Source organism: Aplidium turbinatum, chromosome 9 (assembly GCF_918807975.1).
Source record: "Aplidium turbinatum chromosome 9, kaAplTurb1.1, whole genome shotgun sequence".
NCBI classification, from domain to species: Eukaryota; Metazoa; Chordata; class Ascidiacea; order Aplousobranchia; family Polyclinidae; genus Aplidium; species Aplidium turbinatum.
In genome coordinates this window covers 7,792,367-7,810,204 of record NC_137480.1, presented here as the reverse complement: position 1 = coordinate 7,810,204, position 17,838 = coordinate 7,792,367, and positions in this window count along the sequence as shown.

Genomic DNA, 17,838 nt, shown 5'->3' with positions numbered 1-17,838 from the left:
ATGACGCGCTGACCTAATTTTGCGTCACTCTTTGACACTACATATTTTCGACAGTTAATCCACGATCATTCTATTGCGAAATTAAATAATTGGCTAGAAGAGACTGGCGGCCAAACTTGGCCGATTGAGGAGGTAGCACCGGCGGTCATTCAAGCACTACTTAGCGGCCATGGCCGTAGGCTGCTTTAAGGCTTGACAGTAGGTTACATCATTATAACATAGGCTTGCCATTTTTTAGAAATGCAAATCCGGGACGCATATAAAACTGCAAATAATCTTAATGTAGGCCTAATACAAAATAATTTAATGCAACGAATTATTTAATATGAGAAAATTACCAATATATTTAAGCCTATTTCTCCAACGAAAACAAGGGAACTTAACAATATTTATGACATATGAGCACATGAATCAGGCCTAATAATATTTTTCAGTGCTAAGTACCTTTTTCAAAACTACAGTGTAAGATTTTGTCTTTTCATAAAATTCACTACATGTCAAATCAACATTAATTTTGCAAGTGAGGAGAGCTTTGACATTCTGTTCTAGCATTTGGCCTCTGTCATCAGACCACATATTGTTCATAATCGAAAAAATTTGTTCAACTGGTGCTGATGTCCCAGGCAAACAAAACACAATCTCGACAAGGTTTTGAAAGTTTGGAATGGTTATGTTTTCGTTAAAAGTTTACTTTTGTTCAAGAGATGTCGTTGCATTTTGCCATGATTCTTTCCTCTCACTCTTAGACATCTATTTCTTTACCAAAACGTGCTCATCGAAAAAGAAGTCGATGTTGATCATTTGCTTCTGAAACATTTTGTTGATATTTTCCGCAGACCCACTTGAGAAAGAATTGTTTAAGATGACTAGCTCAAGAATTTTTTTTTGCAAATCTCAAATTAAAAACTCCGGGACAAATTGGTTAACCGGGCGAGATAACGGGACAAGGCCTTAAAATCGGGACTGTCCCGGCTAAACCGGGACGTATGGCAAGCCTATTATAACATAGCATAATGCCCTTCTTTGCATACCGGACACTTGTAGGCTATCATTACTCAACACATAGTGAGCTGATAGATTAGCATTATCGCTATATCTTATCTTAAAACTTGAAAAAAAAATTGGCCTTTTAGTAAACAAAAGTGCCCTTTTTTCGTAATCTTGCCCCCCCAGTCAAAAATCGTTCCGGCGCCCCTGCTCTCATCCCTACGTCCACTCTCGCAATCTTCTATAGATCTCGACTTTTCGTCATCTAGGCCTATGACAAGATAAAATTAGCTTTCCGTTTGCCAACACAGATAAGTGCGAAACCAACAACTAGCACGAAAACAGCTTGAAACAAAACACTAATTTTGTAAACAGTAAATTTGATGTGGACGTTTTTCCTATTTACAAAACATTTAAAATTAGTTCGTATTTTCAATTAAAGTCCCAGACGCCTTCATCTCTTTGTTCAAATGTCGTAGGCCTATACAGTTTTACATGTCCGTGTGATTCGGCATTGACGTATGACGCTATGGTACATCGGTACCTATGTCCAGTTGTCCACCAGACATTTGACCACGAGAGTACGGGAGCATCTGAGCTTTAGGGAGTTAAAGAAAGGTGCCATCAAAGACCATTTCATGGAGTGTTCTTTTTGCACAGATCAAAAATTCTCTGCTGACTCATTTATAATTTTACGCAAAGGCTAATCCCAATTTGACACCAAAATTCAGGAAGCACTGTTAACGCTATACGCTAGCCTACAACCCAAATTTAAACAAACAATTATTTGCTGGAGGCGCGTCCATTCTCCTCAACATTTATACCTACCCTTGCCTTTTTCTAATGTAAATTTACCTTCAAGAAGTTGAAATTTATTGCATTTATTAATTATTTTCTGATTCTTGATTAGGGCTTAAAATTAAGCCGAAAACGTTCGACTGTTAAAACTATATGTACGGTAATTATGTAAAATATATTGTTATAATGCTCGGGCCTGTTGTATTGTTGTGTCTTATTCATATCTAACCTGTAAGCAAAAGGTATAGCCTAGCCTACATAGGGAACATACAAAAAACTTTATTATTTGTGGCGAGTTTGGGGGGGGCTTGAGCCCCCTTAGCCCCATGCTGGGTGCGCTACTGCGCTGAGGAATGAAGCATCTGTAAGCCAGAACGTTGAAAAGACAAAAAATTATGCATATGTGATTGAAAGGTGCCGGTTGCAAGAATGCGTTTAGCTGATTGGCATACGATTTCTTAAGGGGCAAGCAAATTCCTAATCATAGGCTACTTCAGGAAGCCCAAAGCACACTTGCCAAACTACATGAATTGCTTGACTTTCTGGTTAACATTACATATATGCAACAGAGCGATAATTTCAAGGCGGTAACAGGCGTTTAAGAAAAGTTGAAAAGACCTAAGGTGAAAATCCCGAAGCACAATTGTAGATTTCACGGCGGTAACAAACCTAAGGAAAGTTGAAAAGACCTAAGGTGAAACGCAGGGCGCTACACATAGCCTACTCACTGGAGAAGAGTAAGCTTCGGCGAGCACGGATGTGCACTGGCCAGACGTTGAGGCAGGTTCGCCCAGCTGGGTTGGGGAGGCTAGCGATCGAAACCAGAGGCACTGATAGGCTACATTACCAGGAAAAAGTAGAAAATTGGGGTAGAAATTTTGAGACTGCATCGAGTTGATCAGGGGATCGTGTTGATCAATGCGTTGAAAGCAGAGCGAGGTTGATCCGAGCGGGCAAGAACAGCGTTACAAGGCGAAGGCAGCGTAAGATAATTCGAAACAATTGATTGATTAATAGCCTACACAAGATCTAGTGATGATTGAAGTTACTTAATTGCTGTTAAACCAGTCTCGATTCACAATGTACATGAGACATTTTATTCCTTTCCTTTGTTCATTTTTGAATGCTTGTGTTTGATGAGACTGGAGCATTATAAAAAAGATGACACTGGTTTATAGACATAAGGTGATGATATAAGGCAGGGGTCGGCAAACTTTCTGTACTACTGGGCCAAATCTACAAACTTCCAGTAACGTGCGGGCGCATAAATTTCAACCTATAAACAATCACCACCAGTGGCGTATATTCAGGGGGTTCAAGGTGTGCACTGAACACCCCAAGAAATCCAGAAAAAAAGAAAACTTCCATCGGTTGTCGATGTTCTTTACTTTCATGATATTCTTACATCTTGCTGCATGCTGATTGCTTTTTTTTCAATTGCAAAACTTGTCCCCTTCTAATTTTAATACTCCAACGTTTGAGGTCATTGCCTTTAATTTTTTTCGGTCATTACCTTTAAGCTGGGTGTGCACTGACAGCTTGGCGAGTGCTATTTAAAATAAACAATTAAGAAAAATGACGTCACAAGGCAGCGAAAACAGCAATGGTTTTAGGTCAGCCAGGCTGTGCACTATAGCTGATCTGCACACCTTGGCGCGTCATTGGGGGAATCCCAGGCAATAGCAAGTTCTAGCTTGTTGGATTAGAGTTTGAGGTGATCAGAGTTGCAAACAAGATAAGATAAAATGTTTTTTATGCACCAAGTGCCAGTAAATTAGGACTAGCTTGTCTGAATCTGCAACAAAGCTTATGGCAACAGCCAATATCATTGATGCACCATTCTAAAACAACACATCTAATTGTTTTGTAATTAGAGTGTTTGTATCATCATCATCATAATCCATCGTCGGTTTGTTCCCCACTAGTGGGGGTGGCCGATTGTTTCCGCGCAGCAATTGTTTTAATCCCTTTTCTCCATTTCACTCTGTCCCTTGCATCTTCCTCCTTCAGTCCGACTTTTTTAAATTCATCCTTTACTTGTTGTTTCCACGTTCTTCTTGGACGACCGCGTTTCCTCTTCCCATCCACCTTTAGATCTAGTGCCTTTCTAAGAAAACTTCCTTCCTCCCTCCTTATCACATGTCCATACCATCTTACTCCATTTGCCCTAGCCAGTTGGTCTATGGTCTCTCTCATCTCTAGCATATCCAACAATTCTTCAGTCTTTTTTTCCCTTCTCGTTTTCACCCCACACATTGCTCTCACCATTGACCTTTCCGTTCTTCTCAGGATTGCCAGTTCACTCTCTCTCAATATCTATGTCTCGCTACCATATAGCATTGCAGGCCGCACACAGCTCCGATATACTTTCCCTTTCATCCTTAGTGAAAATTTTCTGCTATACAACATTTCCCCACATTCCCTGAACTTTGCCCAGCCCAATCTTGCCCTTGTTGTCACCGCTGCTTCACATCCACCACTTCCATTTATCCGATCACCCAGATAACAGAAGTCTGTCACTGTTTCGATGCCATGGCAGAACTCATCATCATGGCCTTCCACTTCATTCCTTCCTTTACTGCATTTCCCACAAACAAAACACTTCGCCAATCTTGTTGCGGCTCTCTTGACATTAGCACATCTTGCATGTACCCACTTTCCACAGTCCTTGCATTGCATTGAATTTCTCATCACTCTCTTGCCACATATTCCACAGGGATCTACTTTGCTCTCAACAACTGTTCCTTCTGCTCCACTCACCATCACTTTTGTTTTTTCAAGATTCACTTTCATACCCTTGGTTTCAAATGCTTTTTTCCATTTCTCAAACTTTCTCTCCAGTCCCTCCATACTATTACTTGTCAAGACCAGGTCGTCTGCATACAAAATTTCACTCAATAAGCCCTCCCTCACTCCTTCAGTTACAACGTCAACCACAATAGCAAATATCAAATGTTACTGGTATTGTAGGCTACCTTATTGCTGAAACACCTTTATTATGTAGCAGGTGCCAGCTGACTCAAAGTCGCTTTCTGTGTCTCCTGGTTTGTCTCACATTAATTATTGCCTATGTTTGTTTCGTCTTGGGTGTAGCCTACCACCGGTACGGTAGGCCTATATAGGCTAATATAGCCTTTATATTAAAATGTGAAGCCAATGAACAAAATGATACCGGTACTGATAATAAAAAAATTGGCTAGTGGCTAAAGCTGCGTTTAGACTACATCCGTTTTTACTACATGTTTGTTTTTAATTCACTTGTACATTTCTCAAGGTGTTGCAACCGTGCCTAATCCTTGCATGAAGTAAATCATTTCCATCTCGAGCACGCTTTAACTTTCGCGTTTTTTCAGACTCCTGCTGTGTTATGGCAAGTAGCCTAATATTGTTCGTTTTGATGGTCGGAAATAAAAACTGAACTGAAGTATGTGACTTAAGAAATGCAACTTAATGTTTGATATTATTAAGTCTTTCATTCAATAGGCGCTGTCAAATAAATATCTATTTTGTATTCTTCTCCATTCCGACAACATTATTTTTGTCAGTTCTGTTCCTGTTCAGAATTTGTGCTGAAAATGCTCTCAGAACGCACCAAATTCAATGTTAATTTAAAAAATTTTCTGGGGGAGGCCCCCCAGACCCCCCGCTGTTGCTTTGCCGTTACTAAACACCCTGTCAAAGTGGTCACGGTACGCCACTGATCACCACATTAGCCTTAAAATCATGGCGCACCTGCAACTCCTATTCCTGTGTCTATTGCACAATGAGACGTTTTTCTTGCCGGTTCATATTTATTATCAAACACGTATTAAAACGCAATGCATTGTTTTTATTTACTTATCATTTATCAATGTGAAGGATGATGTTGTTTTTGTGTCATGGCCAAGGTGTTTAAATCAACTGGCAACTTTGTTGATGATATTTGCAATACGTCATTCAAATGACGATCTGACCGGCGAGTGCGAAGTTTATTCTTTGCGTAAATCATCTTTGAAAAAAGCTGCTAACAGCAATATATGCTTCCAAACATGCACATTAAACGTTTTGCATTGTCATACAGATGAGGATGTTGAAGGGCTTTTTGTTATGATATAAAATAAATTCACGCGTAGATAATTTAGTTTATGCACTAAAAGTAAGATCGTTCGAGGGCCGCAAAAAGTTTGTCCGCGGGCCGCACTTGGCCCGCGGGCCGCAGTTTGCCGACCCCTGATATAAGGGGATGAACTTTAAGACAATTGATATAAGGTTATGACGTCTAAACGGTTTGCTGTCTTGCGCGCTCGGATACTTAATTACTGCAACATTTCTGTTATTGGGGAATAAGTTTTTGATCGCTGAAGTCGTCTTTTCTATGACGTAGCCCCTCCACAAGTGAGCCCGGCGTTCCAAGCTTTCCAGACGCGGAAAGATCCTTTGATTGAGAGGGAAGCCACTTTTCAACCTCTGCCACCTCTGCTACCCCACGAGCAGGAACGCCCAAGGCCGTCAGAGCTCCAGAGCTCGTCGGGGCATAGCTCCCGAGGGAGCCTACGACGAACGGAAGTGACAGGACGTCCTTGCAAGGGCGCTTCCTGTCTTCCTTTATGTTGACACATAACTCTCCGTACTTGTCGTGTTTCCTGTCGGCGGCTTTTGGAAGAGAATTCGCGCCGTTGTCGAACGGACATGTGACGTCACATACGACCGTGACACCGTTAGGGCGTTGCAAGACGATGTCAAGACGCAGATCGGCACCGCCGCTTCCACGTGCTGTGGAACCGTATTATCTATGGCAAGCCCGGGTTGCCATTCGGCAGGCACGTGCCCCACGATCTCCCTCAATACTGAGTTGTGTCGTTCCGTGACGACAGTCATCACGGTAGGGCAGTGATTCAATATGTGGGGGAGAGTCTTTTCCGCTTTTCCACACGCACGACATGGCAGGTAGGTAACGGCGGCCATGGCTTGGTTTTGATTTAAGTGGCATTAGATTCAATCTAGCTTTGTACGCAAATACTCGGTCCGCATGATCCAGGAGCTCCGGGCGCCGGGTCCAGGAATTTGAAAATCCGGACAGGCAGTGGGCACTGACCGTCTTGCCTTGGTCAGGTTTGGATTCCCACTGTCTCCTCCGCCTTTTTTTTTTTTTCGCGATAAGTTTCTGGGCAGCCGATTTGTAGCAAGAATTGACAGCGATAGACACGTGTTTCGCCCATGAGGCTGGGCTCATCAGTATCGCACTGTAGTGTTGAACTGTTTTATTCGCATCAGTAGCTCACGGTACAAAAGATTGACACGGCGAGAGAGCACAAACAAACATAGCCAGGTCGAAGACTTTAAGAAACCGGCATGCCACATCCCGCGGCGGCGGGGAGCGGCGTGATTTATGGGGTGACAATGCACCCGGAGGTTAAGTCCACCAGCTTAGGTCGCTAGGGCCAGGCTGGGGAGTCGAGGTACCTGTGGAGGGAGAGTGTGGATCGAAACACCATATGGCCCGTCTGCAAATTTAGAATGGCTGAGCGGGCCAGGGAGACAGGCTCTTTCTGCATAGCCCAGAAAGAAGCCTTGCGACGGGCCAGGCGACCCGTCGCGTGTGGACGCTGGAACCGGCAGTAATTGACCTCCGGACAGCGCCCACGTCTCCTTCACGCGTCCTCGCGCAGGTACTTTAACTCTTATACCCGGTCTACCAGTAGGCAGAGCGGATAAAATTGGGGTCTCCCACGAGGAAGAGAGTCGAACCATTTAAGGATAATTTGGCTCTCGTGGCAGACAAATATTCAATAAAAATGTGGAGCAGAGGCTCGATTAATCAATATACTGTAATCTAAAAAGAAAAAAAAAAGTATCTATATATAGGTGGGAGTGTAATTAATACTCACTGGAGAAGAGTAAGCTTTCATTCGGCGAGCACGGATGTGCACTGGCCAGACGTTGAGGCAGGTTCGCCCAGCTGGGTTGGGGAGGCTAGCGATCGAAACCAGAGGCACTGATAGGGCTACATTATCGGTAAAAATAGAAAATTGGGGTAGAAACTGTAATCGACCACCGCTTTACCAGTCAGTTTAACTCTTATTTTTGTGGAAAGAATTCTTGCTACAAATCGGCTGCCCAGAAACTTATCGTTTATTGGAGGTCTGAATGGCTAGCGTGGAAGCTACACCGTTATGGTTAGCGAATCGCAACTGCTGCTCGCTGTACTAGTGAGTGCTCAGCCTTGTGCTGACGGCCGGGAAGAACGCTTCTTCTTCACAAATTAATTAATTAATAGTTTTTTTTATTTCCTGTGCACAATTAAACATTGCTATTTGTGAGGTAGGTATACAAAGTTATTAAAAATTGAAAAAAGGTGTACCACGGACAAAAAGGTTGAAGAGCACTGGCCTACTGTAATGATCTAAAAAGATGTAAAAGATTCTTCAAGCGTAAAATTCTACTTGCTGACGAAACGTGTCCTCTTTTTAGACGATGAAAATATGGTAGGCCTATCATAAGTCAGCAAATTCAGTTTAGCAAACGATGCCCAAGCAAGTCCGAACTGATCAAATAGCCTAAACCCTATTTGCTGACTTAACAGTAGGCCAGGTTATAGCTTAAATATAGGCTACTTGCTGAGTTGTGGCATGCCGAGTGGTCTGACGAGCGTTTTAGCCTACTTTGTTTCCATTGCGATAACAATACGGAACATTACAATTAGCCTACAGATGCAACATAACAGACAACAGGAACCATCAGAGAAAATACAGTCAATGGTCGTTGAGTCAACTGCCTCCTTTATTTTGCTATGCCATCTAGTGTCTGGCCGAGACACAGCCGCGTGCTCTGGAGCGATGTCTGACGTCTTTTCGAAAGCCACAGATGTTCTTCATCGCAAGACAAGGCAGCCGACGAATTGAATGGGTTGAAAGAACAATTTCTCTGAAGATTTGCCGTAGTGCGTTATCAGGGGATGAGGATGGTCGCGTGAGAGGACGCATCTTGATGCATTTAGCTCAAGAAGAAGAGCAGTGTAGGCCTATAGGCAAAGAGGATCCAACGCAAAGACATCCAATAACGGCAAAACTATTTCAAACCGCATTGGGTCTTGCAAGACTTACAAAACCATTAGCCTACCGTGTGACAATTTAAATCAAAACAATATGAAAACAAAATGATCTTGGATGGGCTTCCAAATTTACTGAAATGTTGAAGAAGGCTAAGTCCTGTTATAATATTAGGCTACGTGCTCAGGCGTACACTCTAAGAGTGAAGCCAGCACTGTCTTACATTGCCGATTTTGGTTAACAAGTTGGGTGCGTACAGAGGTGGGCAGTAGCGCGCTACTAGCGGCGCTACTTTTTTGGTAAAAGTAGCGGTAGCGGCGCTACTTTTTAGTTGGAGTAGTGGCTGCAGTAGCGGCGCTATTTTTTTCCAAAGTAGCGGTAGCGGGAGAGAGCCTACTTTTTTTCAGTCGCACTCCCGCTACCCGCTACTTTTTAATTTAAAGTGAAAAAAAAATACTCGTTTTTTTGACAACACTGGCGTGGTCAAGCAGCTATATAATCGATTTGGTTGCCAATTTTCGGTCTTTTGGGAATCTCGTTTTCTGGTGTGGAACTGCGATCCCGCGATCAAGGTATGAAATCGATAATGTTCTCCGTGTGATGAAGCCTATCTGCCAGGCTTTAGTTTAGACATTCTCCAGGGCGAGTCCAGGGCGTATTACGGAGTTTTGGTTAGCAATTGGTTAGCGCGTCACTTCTGGAACGAAGAAGCTTCAAGATCAAGCGGCGCTGGTTCGACTCTCGGGGTGTGCGCTTGAGCAACGCACGTTAAGGACTGCTCTCCATTCAGCGGCATCTAATGGATGGAATAGTTCCCCGGCAACAAGACTTCAACAATCGGAAACTTCACTCTGTCAATCTCGGTGACCGGGCCTGCGTCAGTGATTCAAAGCCTCTACAAGTATGCGAAACTGCCAGGATTAAGCTCTTCAAGAAGCTTTCCCAGTCCGAGGATAAAGATTCAATCAATCAAAACCATTACAATTTGGGCGAAGAAGTTGACCGCGATCAATAATCTTGTGACCTGTGAGGCGTTGAGAGTGAAGGGGTGAAGAAACGATTCAACAAGTGCTTCAACGACATGAAATACGTTATGGCATCATATCTTTATCCCTCCTTCAAGACGTCGTGGCTACAATTTCTGCGCTACGTTTCCACGGATGATGCTGAAGCACTGCGATAAAAAGTCAAGACAGATGTACCGTACTGTAATTCGACTGTTGCGCGTGACATCAAGCCAGGTTGATATCGAGAAGAGTGACACATAATACACCAGTCACGACTCCGAGGATGAATTTTGGTGTGTTGGCGCCATCCCGTGAAACGTCGGTGCAGAAGGAAACAGCAATTGTGGACGCCTTTTTTCGGACAGGAGCAAGTGCTTGAGCTTTTCGAATATCTAGTTAAAACATCTGTTCATTAAATACAACACACCCATTCCTTCCTGCTGCGGTGGAGAGACTTTTCTTTGTTGGAAAAGATGTGCTGAAGCCAAAAGCGGGCAGGACTTAGTGACTTCCATTTTGAAATGCTCGTGTTTTTGAAAGATGCGTAATAATAAATTTCCCGTTAGAATGTGTTTTCTATAACGACGTTAAAATGACAGTGTAAACAAATGATAGCATTCGTTTTCAAGTGACTTGAAGAGTGTTTCCTAGTGTCATTTTAGACAAAAGTAGCGGAAGAAGTAGCGGTAGCGCGCACTACTTTGGTCCGAGTAGCGGTAGCGGGTAGCGCGCTACTTTTGTGAATTGGTAGCAAGTAGCGGTAGCGCGCGCTATTTTGGTCCAAGTAGCGGTAGCAGGTAGCGCGCTACTTTAAAATTAGCGGGTGCCCACCTCTGGGTGCGTATCTAACTCAACAAATTCATTTGCTCCACGGACTGTAAACAGAGTGTAACGTAGGCTACACAAAAAATATAATAAAAATAGAAAATGTGCGCTTGCAGCCAACAAGCCAACAGCTCGTAATGGCGCCTTCCTATCGCACAGTTAATTTTATGAAGAGACTGAGAAAGTTGGGCTACGTAGCCTAGGCTAGACAATTTCGATTTGGTACAGTTGGGCCAGAGTTGGGCGCGATCAAATTTTTGTTTCGTCATACAAGCCTTGAATTACTGAGTGGACTCCCAACACCCCACCTTTGCCAAAGCTACTGGCTAGGGCCTACATAATATGGATCACATTGAAATCTTGAGATTTGTCAGCTTTTTTCAATGGCTCATACTATGGCACGACACTAACGATCGTATAACGACTAGCCTACATATTTCTTTATTTCGAATTGATGGATATAAGAACTGGACAAAATAGTCCGGCAGAAGTATGACTGAACCTGGAAATGTTATGCAAAGTTGTTTTTTTTATTGATTCTGGTAGCCTAGGGTCTACTCTTTCAGAATCTGTCGGGTGCACTTCGTGCATACTTGAGCGTTTTGAGAAATTCAAGATGGCGTCCAAAATGGCCGCCGTTTCAGATAACTCCCTATAACTCAGTTAGTATTTGACCTAGGATGATAATTTTGGTGTCTAACCATATGTTTTGAGGGGCAAGGAATACATTGAAACTATTTATTTGACTGGTTGGGGATTGCATTATGTAGAAATGCAATAATGCCGCCAATAGGGCTGCCATATTACAAAATTCAAACAAAAACAAACAAATTCACTTGTATTTGGTCTAAAATGATAATTTTGGTGTCTATCCATATGTTTCGTTGACAAGGATTCCGTTTAAGGGATTAAAACAGTTGCATATGAATTACATTGCAGTAAAATCCAAAATGGCTGCTGATATATTTGCTGAATACTTACAGAAAATCATTATTTTTGCGACTTTGCTTGTGAAATGCCATCTAACATATAACATCACTCACAAATGTCACAATTAGTTATCACAAATGTTACCATTAGTAATGTACAAGCCTCTCCCACAGTCACAGGACAGTCAGTTGCGGTTATCATCTCGTCATTAAGCTAGTCCATAAATATGTGACGTTGTCCAATTGATTCTATGGGAGAATCAATGACCTATGGCGCAATCACTGATTCTATGGGAGAATCAATGACCCCTAAAAGTGACAGTGAGTGACCATCTTTCAGAACCTTCAATGCAGTACCTTTGCCAACCCCATAGCAGCATGCTACCGTATCACACCCAGTAAGAGCATGGGATGGCAGGAGTTCATTCACAAAAGACACATGCTTCTCTACGGTTTTTTCAATGTCAATGACTGTTCGTTCCTTAATTGGTGATTCCATGGTGATACGATTTTTCATGCTTCCAGCGTGATAATAATGAAGCAAGAGAATGAAAACGTCAGTTTCATCGGATATCACAGTTATACCACTCTCTTCATTATTTCGAGCAGACAGCATCACCTGTTGGACAATGATATTGTCCGCTTCCTCATGACTAGTTGAAAGGTCCGCCCTCCTGATCACTACACCACCATGGCTGATCTCAAATGGGGCAACGTCCTCACCAATCACTATCAACTTGTGACTTTGGGTGTATTTATGGAATGACTCGTCTTCAATCAGAAGTTTAACAATCAGGTTTATCAACTGCTTTTTGTTTTCGGTTACCGTCAATACAGTCTTTTGAGGTGGTAACTTGCTGTTCAACAGCAGCTCGTGGACTCGGCTAACTCCAGTGGCCCTAGCACTTCTGGTGACACTCTTAGTAGCCTACTGTAATCGTAGTACCGATCGAACACTAGGTGAACGTCCCCAACTTTTAGTCTCTTGGCAATGGCATGTTTTAAGTTGTTTGCGTAGTCTGTAGTGGTGCCCTCTGCAGGCCAAAGAATCACCCAGAGTAGAGCGGAACCATCAATCACAACTACTGAAGTGTCACTTGCTGTTGTCCGAGCAGATACCTCAACCTGAAGTTGTCGCTTTAAGGAAGACTTTGGTCGTTTATTTTTACATGCGAACAACGTCACTCACGGAACTAAAGAGTGAAACATACGCAACATAACAGTAATATGATCAAGTTTAACATCTTCAAGTTTAATAAAATTAATTTGCGTTCTTCTGGTGACTATTTACTAGGTTACCTCGTGATGTTAAAGATGATAACTAGCTTTTGTATTTCCGACGTTTCGTCAGTCAGCACGACTGACTTTATCAAGGTGGCTAAAACAGGTTAACACAACCTGTTCAGCAACGATGGCACAACACAAAAACATACTGATAAAATGAATAGAGTAAAGCAGCAAGAATCAGAATTAAAACACGCAACAAGATACCTAGAGGTTAAACTAAACTTTCACTTTTGAACAGACAATTGTATGCTTGCGGCTCGTCTTTCTTGCTCTCTGTATTTTAAAATTAGTTTTTTCGCACCTTGCCTTTCTACCATATCATGTGATCTGTTTAACACCTTTTGATGCAGTTACCTTTGATTCTCGTGGAGCCTATGTCGTTGAGTTTGAGCTAGTCAGAAGTACTGTGCAGTTTTTGTCTTTTTCTGTTTATAGATTTAGTTAACCATTGTATTTTTTTCAGATCTAGTTAATTTGTATGTATATTATTCCTGAAGAGGACATCTTGTGATGTCGAAAACGTTCGATACTTAATTTGTTGCGTAGTTTTATGTTTATGTAAATGTAATAAACTTGAAGATGTTAAACTTGATCACGTTGCTCGGCTTCGTATGCCTATGGTTCAACAAGACAAACTCTCTACCGAAGCTCTATAACAGTAATACGCATTCATTTTTATTTTAAACCACTGTTGTAGTAACTTACAGTACAGTTTCATGTATAGTGTGGAATGTTAGAGTTTTTGAAGTTACGATTTGGACGTAAAAATGACTTTAGTAAGGAAAATGAGCGCTCCACAGACGCTGATGCGGGTTGACACTTCTGCAGTTTTGCGTAATGTTCGTTAACGTGCTGGTAGGTCTATATCGATTTTTGTAGTTATTATCTTTTTCGTCCCGGACGCGTTAATGACGAAAAATAAAATGATTGATGATTGATTGATTGAAATAAAGCGCTGGTGAAATGTCTTGTCTTTGTAGCTCCATAATTTGTTTCACATCGTTTTTGTCCAATCGCTTCTTAATGTAATATTTTAAAAAATATTGCGTGTTTTATTTTTTCTTGCTTTCAATCCCACTGCAGTAGGCTATATAACCCGGTGAAATTTTATTTTGTATGTTATTCGCTCTGAGGATGCGCATTGTCATGATGCGCGAAACGTCAGTGAAGCAATAAACCATCTTGTTTGTTGTTAATTTTACTTTCAATTTCATCAGATGAACGTTGTAACTAGTGCTAGAAACGATAATTGTCCTGATGAACACCCAAACTTTTCAGTATTGCCTTACTTTCTTAGTGCTTAATTGCTTCACCGCTTAAATTAGTACTTTTTATTTAAAATATACAACGGTATGACTTTATAACTCAAAAATATGACTATATAACTTAAAAAGATGATTTATGACCTAACCAGGAAAATATGACTTTATATGACTTCATAACTTTCTTAATATACCTCATAGGGATGCGGTTTTTGCGTTAAAATTGATTTCACGACTTACTGATGCATAGAAAAAAATATGACTTTAATGACTTTAAATGGCCCTAGTGCAGTGATTCTCAACCTTTTTGTTTTGGCGGACCCCTTTTGGTACCTTCGAAGCGGTCGCGGACCCTTAAAAAAAATTTATCTGAAATTTTGGTATATCGCTTCTCTTACAATGAAATCAAATGTTTCATAAGTTTCAAAGCCACACACTTAGAAGAATTTGCTGAACTCGCTATGCTCTTATGACGATTGATGACATTGACGAAGTTATGTTATGAGCTTTATGTTGGCAGACAGCATCAAAAATCAGTAATCTACATGTTGATTTTATGTTTTTCTATAAATTTTTATCACAAATCAATATAATTTTGCCACCGTTACCAAGAATTTCTCCATTTTTTCATTTCTAATCGATATTAATTTGTTATAATCTTTGTCATTGCAAAACTTTGAGTGGTGATAGACTGCTGCTAAGTTAAGCATTGTTCAATAGACTGCTGTCTCAACAGAATTAATTTGAACATAGCCTTATTAAAAAACTAATTCATTTATATGATATTTTTTTAGTTAGGAAACTAAACTTTTGTGCAACGTCCTTTGAAAGTTCAAAGAACATCGCACCAGTTCGTTGGGAAGTACAGTTTGAAAATCAAGGTAATACACAAATAAAATACAACCAACCAATTTTTAAATTTCGCCATTTATCAATCATTCTGCAAATTTAGAAGCTTTCACGGACCCCCTGAAATTGCTTCGCGGACCCCCGGTTGAGAACCACTGCCCTAGTGATTACGTAGCATAGTCGGAGTTCGAGATTAAGAAATTTACAGTAAGTATTCGGCAAATATATCAGCAGCCATTTTGGATTTTACTGTGATGTAATTCATATGCAACTGTTTTAATCCTTGAAATGAATTCCTTGTCCACGAAACATATGGATAGACACCAAAATTATCATTCTAGAGTAGACCAAATACAAGTGAATTTGTTTGTTTTTGTTTGAATTTTGTAATATGGCAGCCCTATTGGCGGCATTATTGCATTTCTACATGATGCAATCCCCAACCAGTCAAATAAATAGTTTCAATGGATTCCTTGCCCCTCAAAACATATGGTTAGACACCAAAACTATCATCCTAGGTCAAATACTAACTGAGTTTGTTTGTTTGTTTGTTTATCTTTATCCTGCATTGCGGGAAAGCGGACTTGAGCGCTATGCATCGGTGTACGCCTTCCGACATACACCTGACCTACGCTGCAGCCGACAGCAATGTCTGTTTCCGGTTGTCTACTTTACTTATGACTTAAATTTGGTACTACCCATTACTCGAAAATCGATCACTAGGTAGAGGCAATTATCGTAAAGTTTCTTGCCCAGAGAAACAACAGCAAGTGCGAGTGGCTGGAGTCGAACATGCAGGCGTCGAACATAGGGAGTTATCTGAAACGGCGGCCATTTTGGACGCCATCTTGAATTTCTCAAAACGCTCAAGGTTGCACGGAGTGCACCCGCCAGATTCTGGAAGAGTAGACCCTAGGCTGCCAAAATCAGTAAAAAAAACACTTTACATAAAATTTCCAGGTTCAGCCAAAAAATTGGATTTATTTGGCAACCGGCCTAAAAATAAAAACAAAACTAAACGCCAATAACCAACACCAATAGGTGTGCTTTTGTTTTCTTTGCTTTAAAAAATAGTGTTTATGAATGTAGCCTATGTTACACATTCGTATTTTGTCACAAGTGTTGTCATAAGTAGCTACTTAAGAGAGCAAACAATACTGAAGACAATTCTGCAAATGTTGAACAATTTCTAAAGAGAAAGTCTGAACAGTTATGTGAGTTGATTGAAGAATTGTAGGGTTTTCAACTCATCGCTGTTTGCAGATCGAAATCAAATTACCAGTGAAACCAATACCAAGCCATTTCCGAGACGGTCAGACATTATTGACAGGTTGCAACAGTCTTCCGTGGAGTGAATCTGAATCCGTTACAGAAAAGTTAAGAAGAGATTTTTTTCTTCCTTCCTTGACAGAATGCTGAACGAACTTAGGCTAAAAAGCGTTGCTCGGATCAAGCCTGTGAACTGTGAATTAATTTCAAATGCAGCTGCATTTTATCCCACGCGCATGTCTCCATCAAATTTGCCTTAAGTTGGATATTTAGCCACGTTCTATAATTTCGATAAAAATCAAGTTAGGCAGCAACATCTTCTTTTTTTGAGGTCAGCTAATTGTCAAAAGTGGAAACTAGAATTTGAAAAGCAGCAAAATGGATTGACCAAGACCCGTAGTTGTGTTTGCCTTCACTTTTGAAATTGTGACGACAAAACGATCTTAATCTTTGCCCGTGACTGTGGCATCTTGTGAACGTATTCACAGCAAAGATAAAACTTAAGATAATAAACAATTATCTGCGACCTGCCATGTCATCACAAAGACTTGAATATCTGGTGCAGATCAGCAGTGAGCGAAACATTGCCGATAATACTGATCTTCGAATTGGTGGAAGTTTTTAAACTGACCTACGAGCGCAAAACAAAACTTTAGCGTAGTGATTCTTAACCTATGGCTATGGGTATTATTGGGTAATAGCCAGGTTTTTTTTAATTCTGTTTAAGGGGCTACCCAATAAATTTTTATGAGGCCACCTATTATTGCAGCAGCTCCATGACATGAAATAGATACATGCTTGCAACATTAAGATCGTAGTCGGCAATTTCTGTGGACCGCAGAGGAAATGTATGGAAGCGTTTGGCCCCATAAAGCGCCTTAAAAACACTGGTCATAACCCGCGAGAAGTGAATTTTGATATGTCATCAAGATTTTGATAATTTTCGATTCTTTTGTGCTTTATAAAACGGATCATTTCCGTTTTATCTATTCCAGGGGTCACCAAACTATACGGCCCGCGGGCTGGAACTGGCCCGCCAACTGATTTCATCCGGCCCGCCACGTGCTGCGGAAATAACAGCTGCACTACATTGTTGTATGTTAAATTTGTACATTTTTCCACCAGGCAGTCTATACATGTTGGTGTTCTGTTTTTGTCATTAGGCCACCACAAATGGGGACAGCCTAGGCCAAATTTGGAAAGATGTAATGTTTTTTCAAGAGCACGATGCCCTGTAGTGTATTACAGCAGGAGATAACTTTTCCAGCAACCTTTCGATTTTCATCACAACTTTGCTATTCCACCGCTGACTGTATTATGTATTGTGCTCAATTCAAGTCAATGGAGATTCTAAGTAGTTGTAAGTTATATCTTTTCGCAATTTGCATCCGGCCCGCAGCTGTTAATCTCGCAGCAATCCGGCCCTCAGAGAAAAAATTTTGGTGACCCCTGATCTATTCTATTGTTCATAATTCAGAGTGCACTCAATAGAAAACGAGCTTTTGCCCCTTTGCAATTTCTTTTGTTTATTTTTCAATAAATTTTACAACCGAGCTGCAGTGAATCACATCCCAATCGGTAATTTTAATGACCATAT